Genomic DNA, 15020 nt, shown 5'->3' on the forward strand with positions numbered 1-15020 from the left:
CTGGTTGTGTCTCCCATTCATGTACTAGCCAGGGCTGACCCTGCTTAGCTTCCAAGATCAGATGGGATCTTGTGATTTTAAGGTATTTGTGTGTGCATGTGTGTGCACGCTTTCAAGTTGGCTGTTGACTTATGGTGACCCATGAATTTCGCAGGGTTTTTCTTTGGCATGGAATATTTAATGGTGGTCTTACCAGTCCTTTCCTTTGAAATACAATACAGCCTGCAGCCTCACTGGCATTCATTGGCAGTCTGGCTGACCTTGCTTAGCTTCCAAGATACCTGGTGCTTTTAGGGTATTTGTGTGTCTGCATGCTTTCAAGTTGGCTGTTGTCTTATTGTGATTCCATAAATTTCATAGGGTTTTTCTGAGGCAAGGAATGGTAGTGGTGTTTTTGCCATTTTCTGGGAATGGTAATGGGGGGGGGGGGGTTGCCAGTTCTTTCCTTTGAAATACAGCCTCACTGGCATTTGTTGAGGATCTCCCCTGCTTAGCCTCCAAGATCACACAGGATCTGGTGCTTTTGGAGTACTTAGGCTCCTCATCTATGGACTAACCAACAGCTATTATCCTTTAAAGAGCCAGTGTAGCATAGTGTTGGACTACAACTCTAGAGACCAGGGTTTCAATCCACACTCAGCTGTTAAACCCACTGGGTGACCTTGGGCAAGTCACACTCTCTCAGCCTCAGAGGAAGGCAATGCCAACCCTCCTCTAAACAAATCTTGGCAAGAAAACCCCATGATAACGTCGTTTTAGGGTCACCATAAGTCTTAAATGACCTGAAGGCATACAACAGTCCCTTGAAATAAGGCAGGGGGGCTTTGGATGAAGCCAAATAACACAGTGGAGGGCAGGGGTCTGCTGAGAGCCCCTTCAAGGCAAGGTCCTCCAGGGCAGGGTGACCAGATGTCCTCACTGCAAAGGAGGCCAAGGCACTGCAAAACGTAGGCCATGCAAGAAAAATGGAGGACATGGCCCAATAAAAACTCCAAACATATTCATAGAAATGTAAACTTATGCTCCTTCGTCCTGTTCAAAATGGAAGATATTTTGGAATTCCTCCTCTACAGAAGGTGGAAATGTAGGACATGACTATGATCAAAATGGAGGACATTTGGGCATTCTACCTGGAGAGAGAGAGAGAGAGAGAGAGAGAGACTAATGTGCCTCAGAGGCTGTTGCTGGGCCCAGAGGCGCGTGACGCCGCCTCCTCCTCCTCCTCCTCTGAGAGGCCGAGTGTTGGCGTTGGGATTGGGACTGTTGCAGGGAAGGAGGCGGAGAGAAGGGAGGAGAGGAGGGCCTCCTTCCAGTCCTCCTCCTCCTCCTCCTCTTCTCTCCCTCAGGGCCTCCATGCTCCCAGCATGCACCGCGGCGTGGTTTGAATGGCGCTGGCGACGAGGCGGAGTGGGCCCAGGCGCTGAGGACTAGCAGCCCCTCGAGTGGACGCCTTCCCTTCCCCCTTCCAGGCCTAGCCGGCAGCCCTAGCCCCGCCAGACCATGAGGAGCAGCAGCAGGTGAGTCAGGGGCTTCCTCGCTTGGTCCCACCTGGCAGCCACAGAAAGACAGAAAGACAGAGAGAGAGAGAGAGAGAGAGAGAGAAAGAAGGAGAGAAGCCACCGCCTCCTTCACCTCCTCCTCCCTCCCACCATTTTGTTTCCAAGGGGGCGGCCCTGGGTGCAAATGCTGCCTTCCTTTGGCGGAGTGAAAGAGGAGGAGGAGAGGGAGAGGGAGAGGGCCAGTCCCGACGTGCCTCCGAGCCACCCACTCTCTGGGGCTTTCTGTCGCCAGAGGAGGGTTGCCTCTGCATTGCAGGAATAAACTGGTTTGACCGCACTTTAAAATAAACAACAACAACAACAATATATATATATATATATATATATATATATATATATATCTTTGTACGATCACAAAATAAGGGTGTGCTAAAACAAATGGCAGTACATTGCCCATAGGGAAACCATACTTGCCCATAGAGAATAATAAGGGAATACTTGCCCATAGGGAAACATTGGGGAGTACTTGTCCATAGAGAATCATTGGAGAATGCTTGCCCATAGGGAAACATAGGGCACCTGTTCAATGTTTCCCTATGGGAAGCGTTCTGCAAATTCCCTAGGGGCAAGTATGGTTTCTCTATGGGCAAGTCCTGTCATTTGTATTAGTATGTCCCCACAAAATACATTAGTAACAATAGCAATATAAAATGTATATAAGATAAAAACAACACAATCCCATAATAATGATAAAATTGCCCTGGCTCCATGCTGTGGGGATTCTTGGGACGCTCCACGAACTGTTTGGAGGCAGGGCGCTTGAAAGTGGACCCAGTGAGTAAATAATAATAAACAAAACTTTTATTTCTATCCCGCTCTTCTGTGACGAGACAATCAAAGCGGCTCACAACACAGTAAAATATCCACATTTACAACATTGTGTCCCAAATCCCCCCTTAAAACAGGATTAAACACGTTACAATTAAAATATCTATTAAAACAGAATATATACACATATGTGTGTGTGTGTGTGTGTGTGTGTGTGTGTGTAACAAGGACAGAGCGGTGGGCTAATACATGATGTGACTAGGCACTTTTATTCAGGAAAGGCCTGCCGGAAGAGATCCATCTTGACAGCTTTTTTAAAGCTGTCTAAGGCCCGTTACAGACGGGCCTTTTAGTACGGAGTCAGTCCGTACTAGGTTTAGGAAGGTGCGGTGCTTCCACACACCCCTAACCCTAGTACGGACTGAGTCCGTACAAAATGGTGGTGCCCCATCAACATGGGGGCCGCCATGACGACGTCACGACCGCGCCGCCTCTATACGGGGCGGCGTGGACGTGACATCGTCGCTCTGTGCGAGGGTGCTTAGTGCGCCCTTTGCACGGAGCAGGAAGGAGCTCCATTTCACAGCTCCTTCCTGGTTTGCGGTGCTGCTTTGCGTCGCTGGGTGCAGCTTTCAGACGGCTGCGCCCAGCAACGCAAAGGAGAAAGGGGCTAAGTGGCCTCTCTCTCCTACTCCCAGCCGCCGCGGGGTGTCCTTGGGGCTTGAAGCCCCAAGGACACCCCTTTCCAGGCTGCGGGGAAGCGGCCTTTTGCCGCTTCCCCGTGGCCTGGAAAGCGGCGGATCGGGGCCTCAGCGCCTGCTGTTCTGGCCACTGAGGCCCTGATACCCCGGGGAAAGGGGTGGGTACAGGCCGGTGCTTTTCGGTGGTCTGTAACACACCATAGTTGGCCATTTGACGGATCTCGTCTGGCAGGCCGTTCCATAGTTTGGGAGCAATTGCAGAGAAGGCCCTCTGGGAGGTGGCAGTTAGTCTGGTTTTTAAAGGCTGCAATAGATTCCTCCCAGAGGACCTGAGGGTACGGGGCGGATTATATGGAAGCAGGCGATCCCTCAAATAGGTTGGGCCCAAGCCATGTAGGGCTTTAAAGGTTATAACCAACACCTTGTACTGTGCCCGGAAACTAATAGGCAGCCAGTGAAGAGATTTTAGGACGGGTGTTATTTGGTCACTCTTAGTTTTTCCGGCGACCAGCCTGGCTGCCATATTTTGCACTAGTTGAAGTTTCCAGACTAGGCACAAGGGTAGCCCCATTTAGAGCGCATTACAGAAATCAAATCGTGAGGTTACCAGTGAATGTACAACAGTTTCTAGGTCCTTTACTTCCAGGAAAGGGCGCAGCTAGTGTATCAGCCGGAGCTTATAGCAGGCGCTCCTGATCGTCGCATTCATTTCGTCATGTGAAGCGACGGATCTAGGAGCACCCCTAGACTGCGAACACAGTCCTTTGTGGAGAGCGTGACCCCATCTAGGACTAGAGGTTGCAACGCTATACCTGGTTTGGGGGCCCCTACTGTAAGTACCTCCGTTTTCTCTGGATCCAGCCCATTACTGCTTCAAGACACTGATTGAGGGGAGAAATACCATCTGTTGTCATAGCTGCTGATCGGGACATGGAGAAATATATTTGGATGTTATCAGTGTACTGATAACACACTGCCCCATGCCTGCGAATGATTTCCCCCAGTGGCATCATATAAATGTTGAATAGCATCGGGGACAGTATGGTGCCTTGAGGGAAGCCACATTTAAGTTCCATTTTCGAGGAGTGACTGTCCCCCAGACACCCCCAGACACCCTCTGGAATCTACCCGAGAGGAAGGACCGGAACCACTGGAGTGCAGTGCCACTGATTCCTAACTCTCCCAGGCGTTCCAATAGGATGTCATGATCTATTGTATCGAAGGCCACTGAGAGGTCTAGAAGCACCAACAGGGTCACACTTCCTCTGTCAATGCCTAGACGAAGATCATCAGCCAGAGCAACCATGGCGGTCTCCACCCCATATCCTGTCCTGAAGCTGATTTGAAATGGGTCTAGATAATCAGTTTCATCCAAGATGACTTGGAGTTGAAGGGCAATAGCCCTCTCGATCACCTTACTCAAAAATGGCAGATGAGATACAGGCCTGTAGTTCTTCACATCCGGGGGTCCAGGGAAGATTGTTTCAGGAGCGGTCTAACAACCGCCTCTTTTGAGCAAGTTGGAACCTTCCCTAAGGGATGCATTGATGACATCTCTAAGAAATGCCATCAAGGCATCACCCCCCTGGACGGCCAGCCATGATGGGCAGGGATCGAGGGGACATGTAGGATTTATTTCTGCAAAAAATGTGCTTAATGTTGTTGTTGCACTTGTCTGACTTTTTTCATTGTTGAAACCAGGTTGTGTTTTTGCAGCCACAGAAGGAGGATATTATTGGCCCAAAGCACACTGCAGGAATAAACCTCTTTCAGACCACATCAGGTGCTAAGAAATATAGGTCCAAAAGACACTGCAGAAATAATAATCCAATTTGAGACTGCTTTAACTGTCCTGACTCAGTGCTAGAGAATCCTGGGAATTGTTGTTTATTGTGGCACCAGAGCTCTCTAATAGAGGGCTAAATCTCTCACAAAACTACACTTCCCAGAATTCCCTAGCACTGAGCCAGGGCAGCTAAAGCTGTCTCAAACTGGATTATTTCTGCAGTGTGTTTTGGATTTTAGTTTTGTGAGACATTCAGTCTTCTCTGTCAGAGAGTGTTCTGGTGCCGCAATAAACTACAATTTCCCAGGATTCCCTAGCAGTGAGCAAAGGCAGTTAAAGTGGTCTCAAACTGGATTACTGCTGCAGTGTGTTTTTTGGACCTGAGCCCCATTGTCCAAAACACACTGCAGAGTAGAGTAGAGGATCTTGTGACCTTCTAAAGTTGCATTCTTTGCCATTGCTGTGCTGTCTGAGGCTGATGGGAGTTGCAGTCCAGAAACATTGATGTTGACATTATTGTGGTTGGAAGAATTACAGGGTGCATCTCTTGGCTGACTACAGTATTTCATTCAGGATGGAGGGCACTTAAAAAAATACACACTTAAGCTGCATGTGTAAATCAAGTTGGCTATTGGCCTTTAGCTTACAAAGGCCTGTTACAGACTGCCAAAATAAAGCTGCTTCGGGTCTCTTTGGAAGTATGCTATTTAAATGATGCATGGATCCTAAGAGTCCGGAAGCTGCACCAAAGCTGCACTCCAGTGCTTAAGACTGGAGCGTGGCTTTGGCGCGACCTCCGGACTCTTAGGACCCATACATCATTTAAATAGCATACCTCAAAAGAGACCCGAAGCAGCTTTATTTTGGCAGTCTGTAACAGGCCAAACTAAGTAGGAAAAATCTGTTGGCTGTATTTCAGGAATTGCAGATACCGAATGCTGCTTGGGGTAAGATGGGGCACAGAGACACGTGAATCTGCTTTATCAAGTGAGAGTAGCTATTTTTTCTCATTTCTAAAGATTGCTTGGGGTTTCTTTTCTTTTGTTTTGCCTTCTGGTATAGTTGTAATGCGGGAGATGCATCTATCAAGTGTCTGATGGTGGTAGAAAATGAGGCCTAAAACTTATTAGTCCTAACCAGAATTGACCCATTCAATCAACGTTAACTTGATAAGTTAACACTTAAGTAAGTTTCGTTGATTCAGGCATCTGCTCAGTTGGGACTAACTATAGTATAATCAGTCTTGTAGATAATTTCAGCAATCTGCCCATCATTTTAAAATTAACTGTTACAGGATTACCAGAATCCCCACTAATGGTGGAAGATAAGAAATGTCTGTGATACCTCAGGTCTGTTTTTTAATCGCTGTCTGCTCTACAAATCTCTGGCTATATTTACATGTTGTTCGTATATTCATAGTTTAGTATTAGATGTACAGGCCATGAACTTGTGTGCTCTTGCTTTCCTTGCACAATTTTAAGTATGGTTGGAAGGAGATGAGAATCACTCACTTCCATTTTTATCTTCTGCATCCTAAGACAGACAGACTAGGTTTAGTGTTAACTATAGTTTATCAAAACAAGCCAAGAGGAGTAATTATATTTTGAAGTGGCCTTACCACAGTTAATACAAACAGTGGTTCCTGGCTCAAACATAATCTTACTATAGCTAACAAACTGGCATTTGAAACAGATACTGAACTAAGTTCAGATACTTAGAGGTGGGTATCTAAGCCTTGAAACCATGCTAGAGGAAGAGTGAGAAAGCACATGCCTGTACATGATCACTAAATTATGCTTTTACATTACTCATAAACCAGGCCACTGATTCACTGCAGGCTCTCTTATGCCATCCAGAGCACTATATTGGGGTAACAATTAAATCTTAACTAAAAAAAAAACTGATTGCCAAGACAAGTTGCAAATAGCCACTTACTTGACTTGCTACATGGCAAGTAAGAGAAGAAACATCTGTCAGTTGGATTGGAAAATTCATATTTGAAATAAGAAAGAGTATTAATGTGTTAACAAGTGACTAAAATATCTGTGAGTAAAGAATGTATGCCAGAACTTGTGGGTCTATAATACATGCTATTCTCCCCCGCCTCCCTTTTCAGCAGCTGCCTATAGTTAGTGTCAAACCACAATTTGTAATTGTTGGTTGAAAAGGTCTGTAAACTGTTGTGCCATCCATGGCTACAGATATAGTGCTGGTCATGATTGGTCCTGCAGATGAAAATAGTACAGTTGCCCCTCTGTTCCGATCCTCCCTGCGAAAATGGGGGAAAAAATGTGCATATTCAAGCCCTATTGGCTTGAATGGTGGTGCAGGCATGCACCATGGGAGCGCACCCCATTTCAACTCCCTCTGTTCGCCCCCTGCAGATAATCGAGGGGCGCAGATCCCTAGCCTGCGAGAACGGAGGAAAGACTGTATTCATAGCAGACAACTCAAACATGTGGCTGTGGGTCACTCCCAGTTGCTTGACCAGTAAGCAGCTAGGTACCAAAAAGTCTGCACCAAACTGCATATCACTACCTGTAAGCAAAGAATTGTTCTGTCCTGAAGCTTTCATGGACAGCAGTTCTCCATGTTTTAAAACAGGGGTAGGCAACCTTTTTGAGCCGGGGGCCGGGTTGCTGTCCCTCAGACAACTGGGGGGCCGAAGCCAAAAAAATAATAATAATTAAATAAATTTTAAATAAATAAATAAACCAGGACAAATGTAGGACAACATTTTCAAATGGTGGACACTTTTTAAAAAAAAGTGGAGGACATGCCAAAAAAATTGCTGATTTTAAAAAAAATGTTAATATAAATACAGTTTCTGAGGTGTCTATAGACAATTGCCCCCACGCGCGAGAGGCCAAAGGCCCCGGCGGCAATCAGTGGCAGGACCAGGCTGGGGCCGGTCCCAAGGCCTCGCTGGGCCGCATCCGGCCCGCGGGCCGCAGGTTGCCTACCCCTGTTTTAAAACCTCTACAATGTAGGAGTTGGGAAGACCGGAGCCACAAAAATGTGTGGGACCTGCATATGACTGAAGGTTTCTTTCTTGTGCTTGTCTGTTGTCGTAGTTGCAGTCTTGACATGGATCTATATGTATTTCATAGATGCAATTTTGCTTAAATTTCAGAATTCCGTTACAGATAACTAATTGAAGGTGATGGGCATAAGGTTCAGTTGTTACAAGGGATATTGATACTACAGTAGATTACACATGCAGTAAGTAATTTCAGCTGAGATTATTACCTTGGCTAATTTGCTAATTTAGGTGATTGGGATTTTTGTTCTGGAAGTGACACATGCTCACAGCGAGTCTACTTTTGGCAGCAATGCTGTACATATGTACCTGGGAATGAGTCACATTGGGCTAAGTAGAGTTTCCTAGTTAGCATATGAACATGATTGCAATGCTAATGTTTCATTGTAAGGTCCTCTAGGCCTGGCATGTTGTGTTCTGAAAAAATGACCACTACTCCATCACCGCAAGCACTTACAGTCTAATTATCCCTTTACTAATGGAAATGAGAGTTAACTAGGATCCAACATTTTTGCATTATCACTTGTCCCTTCAGTACTATACTACAACAAAATGCTTCATTGTTAAAATAACAGGTAAACAAATTATTCTTCACCACTTCAGTAATGTCAGAAGGTATCATAAATACCAAGCTCAAACCTAACTTTTAGGTGATGATTTGATTTAAAAAAAAAAAAAAAGCATAGAAACAAGTAAAAATGTGTTCAACACATAATTTGGAAGCATGAGAACACATTGTTGTGTATGTGCTTGGAATGCCTTTTGGTGACACTGTATAGTACTAGTTTTCAATCTCTTAATTTGTTGGGATCTGATCAGCATTTTTCACTTGCAGTTGGGAAACAAAATTCAAAATTACACTGTCACTTTAAAATGTGAGTCAAGGGACGAAAAGTCAGAGAAAATTCTAGAGGATTGGAGAAAAGTGCTTACATATTTATAACATAAGTGGGAATATTTGACTACAAATTTAATCAAGATTGAATAAAAGCGGAATTGTAATTATTGTAACTGTAATTATTAGCAGGAAAATGATGATGATGATGAAAGGACTTTAGACTATAAAGGTATTTAGCAAAAATAGTAATAGTTACTTGGGAAGGATAAGAATTCCTTATATGGATATATGGATACCAAACAAAATAAAAAAAAATAAAATATCAGAGAACTGCGAGAATAGTAAATTTTTTCAGTATATGAAAAAACTTGATCTTAAAAGGTAAATGGAAAAGGGTGACGAAAGAAACAGGAAATTAAGTTGTAAAGAAATGAGTTAGCATAAGAAACTATTGATAGACAATGTTTAATTCTCTGTTTAAGATTGTTTTGTTGACATTTGTCAGTATATTTCCTGTGTGTGCTGTTTTTTGTTTTTTAAGTTTTAATATTTTGTACATATTTTAAAACTAATAAACATGTAATTAAAAATAAATAAAAAAATAAATGCTGTGCAAATATATAAGATGTTTTCTCAATAGTCAAAAATAACCTGAACACATGATTAGTTGCTTTTAAAAAAAATACTGTGCATTTAAGGCATAATTTTGTTAACTCAAATCCAAAACATTAATAGGAAATGTCTTAGGGTTGGAAGAGAGCTCAAGAACATCAGGTCCAACCTCTTGCCATGCAGGAATACACAATCAAAGTACCTTCGACAGATGGCTATCCAGCCTCTGTTTAACAACCTCCAAAAAACAAGACTCCACCACACTCTGAAGCAGTATATTCCACTGTCAAACAGCTCATAGCATCAGGAGGTTCTTCCTAATATTTGGTGGAATCTATTCTTATAACACTTCTTTATATTTTTAAGTCATTCAACAGTATATCTTAACTTAAATTCAGCTGTTGTGTGTGTGGGAGGCTTGATCACATAAGGCAATGTGAAAGCATCTCTGGTGGGTTGAAGTATTATAGAGGATCTTATATTTCTGAAACTAATTTATGTTAATGTTAACTGAGGAGTTATAAATCTGTGTTAAAGGGAGGGAAAGTCTTGTGTTTTGTTCAGAGGCTGACTAATGGTGACTTTCTATGCATCTCATGAAGTGGGCTTTGGCATACAGATGTTTACACCATAATAAACTTGTTAGTCCTTAAGGTGCCAGAAGCTACTTTATCTGTATGTAGTCTGTTGCAGGAAATAGTACTCCATAGGTTTTTTTTTTAAATGGATTTAAAATGACAAAAAAGACAAAACTTGAAAGAATATCTGAAATATTTTAAAATGTTTTAGCATGCTTTTTTTCAAGATTACCTTCCTTTAGTTGTTTCTTTCTCAGCTGATTTATAGATACAGTCTTTTATATTAGTGTCCTCTTGTCTAACCTGGGCTGAAAGCATACATCTCTGCAGATGTTGTTGGACTGCAAGTCCCAAGAGCCCTGGCCAGTATAGCCAGTACTGTGGCATGATGGAAAGTGCAGACCATCAACATTTGGATAAACATGTAATTCTAACACCTGCTCTAAATAATACTACGTAGTGAATACAATATTTTGATTATTGTACACCTTGAAGAGCCATTCCTTGTTGTATGTAAGATTGATACAATTGTGTATGCCTTAAATTTATTATTTTATTTTATTTTATGTAAAATATATACAGTTGGCCCTTCTTATACATGGATTTTTTATACACGGATTCAAGCATCCACGGTTTGAAAATACTAAAAAAAAAGTATAAATTTAAAATATCAAACCTTGATTTTCCATTTTTTTATAAGGGACACCATTTTGCTATGTCATATTTAATGGGACTTGAGCATCCACGGATTTTGTTATCCATAGGGGATCTTGGAACCAAACCCCAGCGTATAACAAGATCCATTGTATACTCTGCCCTTCAGCCAAAAATGTTCCCAAATGAACTTGCAAATAACTAATTTGACAGTTCCCTGCTCAGAGACTAACAATATAAACCAGGCAGGACACACAAGGAAAAGGGAATGACAGTGGGACAGGAGGATTGTTTGTAAGATGCTGGCTGCTCTTCTAAAAGGTGAGGACATTGGTAGTTGAATTTAGAGAGAGGGGCTTTCACCAGCTGCTGTGGCCCAGGCACCATGGAGCTGTGCCTGTCTGTTTTTGTATCCTTTAGAGACCAGAGCAATAGAGATGACAGTTTCTTTTTAAAAAGTATAGATAGTTGCCTGACCTCACCTCTATTTTCTTAAGAAGTGAGCTGCACCAATGGACTAAAGGTGGCTTATTTTATTACTGGTAGTTGTTTCAAGTCTCTCTGAGCTGTGAGATATTTGAGTAGTACAGCACTTACAGGGGTTTGTTTGTTTGTTTGTTTATTTATTTATTTTTAGAGTATTTATGCTGTTCAGCCAAAAGGCTCTCAGAGAGCTTAAAAATTGTTAATTAGACATTTCCCTGCCCTCAGGCTTAGAATCTAAATAGACAAGACACAAAAGGAAAAGGGAATGGCAATGGAGAAGGGGAAAGGTCCAGCAGATTTCCTCTCCCTCTGAGGTCTGGACCAAGACAGATAATAAATAATAATAATAAAAATTTTATTTGTATACCGCCCTTCCATCGATCAGGGCGGTGAACAACACAATAACAATACAGAAACACCATAAAAATACAATACAGTCATATTAAAAACAAAATTAAAACACCATCAGCCGATCACCATTGTCATCGGGGGGGGGGGGGGGAGACCAGCTGGAACTTCATTCGGGGAATGCAGATTGAAATAAGAAGGTTTTTAGTTCCTTCTTAAACTGGGCCAGGGAGGTGGCCGAGCGGAGCTCTATGGGCAGCGTATTCCAGAGGGCCGGGGCGACGATGGAATATGACCTCCTCGTTGTGGAGGTTAGTCTAGCCCCTGGGACCCTCAGTAGTTGCTGCCCAGAAGTTCTGAGGGTGCGGGGCGGAATGTATGGAGAGAGGCGGTCCTTCAGGTATCCTGGGCCCAAGCCATATAGGGCTTTATAGGTTATCACTGGAGGGAGGGCCCTTCTTCTTATTCAGGCTAGGCCCAATGAAGCTGGGCTGCCCTTCATCTCTCTCTTCTTTGTGCAGGAAAACACAGACTATTTGGAATTATTTATAAATACATAGATAGAACATATGTGCAAGCACACAGTTTAGATACTCCAACTAATAGGCAAAATTCAGTGCTTCCGCATCAGATCTTTAGAAAAGTAACAAACATCCTATTATGCTTACAGAGCATTATTATTATTATTAAGCTTCATTTATTTAGCACTGTAGATTTACACAGCGCTGTGCATACAGTCTTTTTTAATTAGACGCTTCCCTGCCCTCAGGCTTACAATCTAAAAAACAAGACACAAAAGGAGAAGGGAATGGTGGTGGGGAAGGGGGAAAGTCCAGCATTTCTTCTCTCCCTCTGAGGCCTGGACCCAGGCAGATGGACTGGAGGGAGGGCCCTGCTTCTTCATCTAGGCCAGGCCCGATGGAACCCTGCCTTTTCACTCCCTCCAGGCCGGATGATGACAGCATAGGTTGTATCTCTTGTGTTTCCCAACCTATAGAATCATAGAATTGTAGAGATGGAAGAGACCGCAAGGGCCATCCAGTCCAACCCCCTACTCTTTTTTTCTTTTTTTGGACATCCACAGACACTTTTCCCCTTCTGTGAGATAAACATAATCACAACAGTCTGAAAGAACCTATAACAATATGAAGAGATGTAAGTTACTAGCCGTGAAATTAGCTTTGGGTACAAGCAGGAGCCCAAAAGGATTCATATGTATTCACTGATGTATTTTGAATTAAATGAATAGATTAATGCAGCATTGAGTGCATACTGAAGATGTCATCCAGTTATTACCTCTGTCTTTGTTAAATTAATCATGCTTCAGTGTAACTCTTGGCAAGGGTAAGGGAAGGGGGATATGCGGAGTAAAGCAACCTCCTGTTCCCTCTATGTGAACCTACAGAAATGCTCCATGAGCAAGCACTGTGTCCACAATGGACTGGATTATATGCATTGTGTAAATTTTACAGTCAGATACTTTTGGGGGCTATTATTAAGGTAGCAACTACAAGTATCCATGTTAAATTAAATGCCAAGCTGTTGCAGTTCTGGACTTAACACATGTTACCTTTTGCTATATTTTTGCTATCCAGACTCTTAACTCATGTCCAACCACCTTAAGGTGACTGAAATCTCAACTTTATTCTTTGAAAAATAATAACAAAAATGGGAGATTAAAAAGTAGTGAAATGACTGACAAGATAAGTGGAAAGAATGAGTGAAAAGGGAGATGAGAAGACAAGGATCTACAGACTTTAGAAAGAGAAAACTGAGAACCAAGCCAGAGAGAGGCACAATCAATCAGACACAACATGAGGAATCAGACACCATCAGCTGTGAACAGATCAGTAGACACAGTTATAATTACAACCTAGAGGTATAGAACATATGTCAGAAATGCCCCATTGGCCAATAGATACCTCTACTAATAGTGCTGAACAACCTCATTAACTAATTCTACAGTATTCTACAGTGTTAACTAATTATTAAATAGTGAAGACACATTGTCTTTGTTGTTGCCTTGCCACAGAACAGGAGCAGGACTATTTTGACAACAAGTCTAAAATCATTTATTGTCCCTTGCTTTCCAATCTTCAATCTTGTGGACTGTCCAATCACTATAGAAAATAGTCTTGGTAATGAGTTTCTGCATTGCTTTGAACCTGACTGTCTTTGAGCAAAACAGTTGCGCTTTTCTTCATGTTCAGAGTATTGGCTTGGCATGGGCACTGGCTTTGTAGATTCACAAGATATTCATGTCTGCAGTGGTCTCAGATGGTTTTTGTAAGCTTCTGAATATTCCTCATTTTTGTTTATGTAGCACACTTGTGTTAAACTGGTTCAGATGGAGCTAGTTTGGTTTTGCAAAGGGCAGAACTGATGTGTTGACTGCCTTTTGTCTCTGTGATCTTTAGGTGGGCCACAGCAGCCGAAACTGCCTCTGAGGTATCACAGGACATAGTGATTTCATTATATAGCGCAGTGATGTTGGAACATAGGTACTTTAGATTTGTACTTCCTAAAGAACTTGTAAGGAATTTAAACACATCTTTTGCTCATGCAGTATGTCTGTGGGCAATGGAGCATCCTAGTCTTCATTTTGACTGTCTGTTTCATCCCAGAATTGCTATACCAAGAATCTCAAGCAGTTGCTGTGGTTTTCATAGAATCATAGAGTTGGAAGAGACCGCAAGAGCCATCCAGTACAACCCCCTGCCATGCAAGATATCCAAGTCAAAGCATCCCCGACAGATGGCCATCCAGCCTCCGTTTGAAGACCTCCAAGGAGGGGGACTCCACTACACTCCAAGGGAGTTTGTTCCACTGTCGAACAGCCCTTACTGTCAGGAAGTTCCTCCTAATGTTGAGGTGGAATCTCTTTTCCAGGTGCTTGCATCCATTGCTCCGGGTCCTAGTCTCTGGAGCAGCAGAAAACAAGATTGCACCCTCATCAGTATGACATCCCTTCAAATATTTAAACAGGGCTATCATATCACCTCTTAACCTTCTCTTCTCCACACTAAACATCCCCAGCTCCCTAAGTCGTTCCTCATAGGGCATGGTTTCCAGACCTTTCACCATTTTAGTCGTCCTCATTTGGACACGCTCCAGTTTCTCAACATTCTTTTTTAATTGTGGTGCCCAGAACTGGACACAGTATTCCAGGTGGGGCCTGACCAAGGCAGAATAGAGTGGCACTATTACTTCCCTTGATCTAGACACTATACTTTTATTGATGCAGCCTAAAATCGCATTGGCCTTGTTAGCTGCCACATCGCACTGTTGACTCATGTTCAATTTGTGGTCTACTTGGGCTCCTAGATCCCTTTCACACGTAGTTTCATTCAGCCAGGTGTCCCCCATCCTTAGGGTTGCCATAAGTCAGGACCTCCAAACCGGGACAAATGTAGGACAACATTTTCAAATGTAGGACACTTTTTAAAACTGGAGGGCACAAAAATTTGATTTTTTTAAAAAAATGTTAATATAAATGCATGTTTCTTAGGCATGATCAAAATGGAGGACATTTTGGCATTATTCCTAGACAGATGGAAGAAATGTACTTCCCTTTCTGGCCAAACCACCTCCCTCCCCATTCCTTCATCATCACTATCATTTTTAAAACTAGGCAGACCTGTTAGCATTAA

General features: G+C 42.9%; 1 protein-coding gene across 2 annotated transcripts in view; it reads left to right on the forward strand.

The window, feature by feature from the left end:
- Nucleotides 1-1449: 1449 nt before the first annotated feature.
- Nucleotides 1450-15020, forward strand: part of KATNBL1 (katanin regulatory subunit B1 like 1) — a 39565-nt gene continuing 25994 nt past the window's right edge. Inside the window, exon 1 of one of the 2 annotated variants that reach the window (XM_089521986.1) lies at nt 1450-1517. The gene's annotated coding sequence lies outside the window, so the exon portion shown is untranslated. Of the gene's footprint in view, nt 1518-7887; nt 8037-15020 lie in introns of those variants that run through there. The other variant, XM_089521987.1, reaches the window with a different exon arrangement.

The sequence above is a fragment of the Sceloporus occidentalis genome, unplaced genomic scaffold (assembly GCF_023333645.1).
Source record: "Sceloporus occidentalis isolate IW3139 unplaced genomic scaffold, rSceOcc1.0.p SCAF_4, whole genome shotgun sequence".
NCBI classification, from domain to species: Eukaryota; Metazoa; Chordata; class Lepidosauria; order Squamata; family Phrynosomatidae; genus Sceloporus; species Sceloporus occidentalis.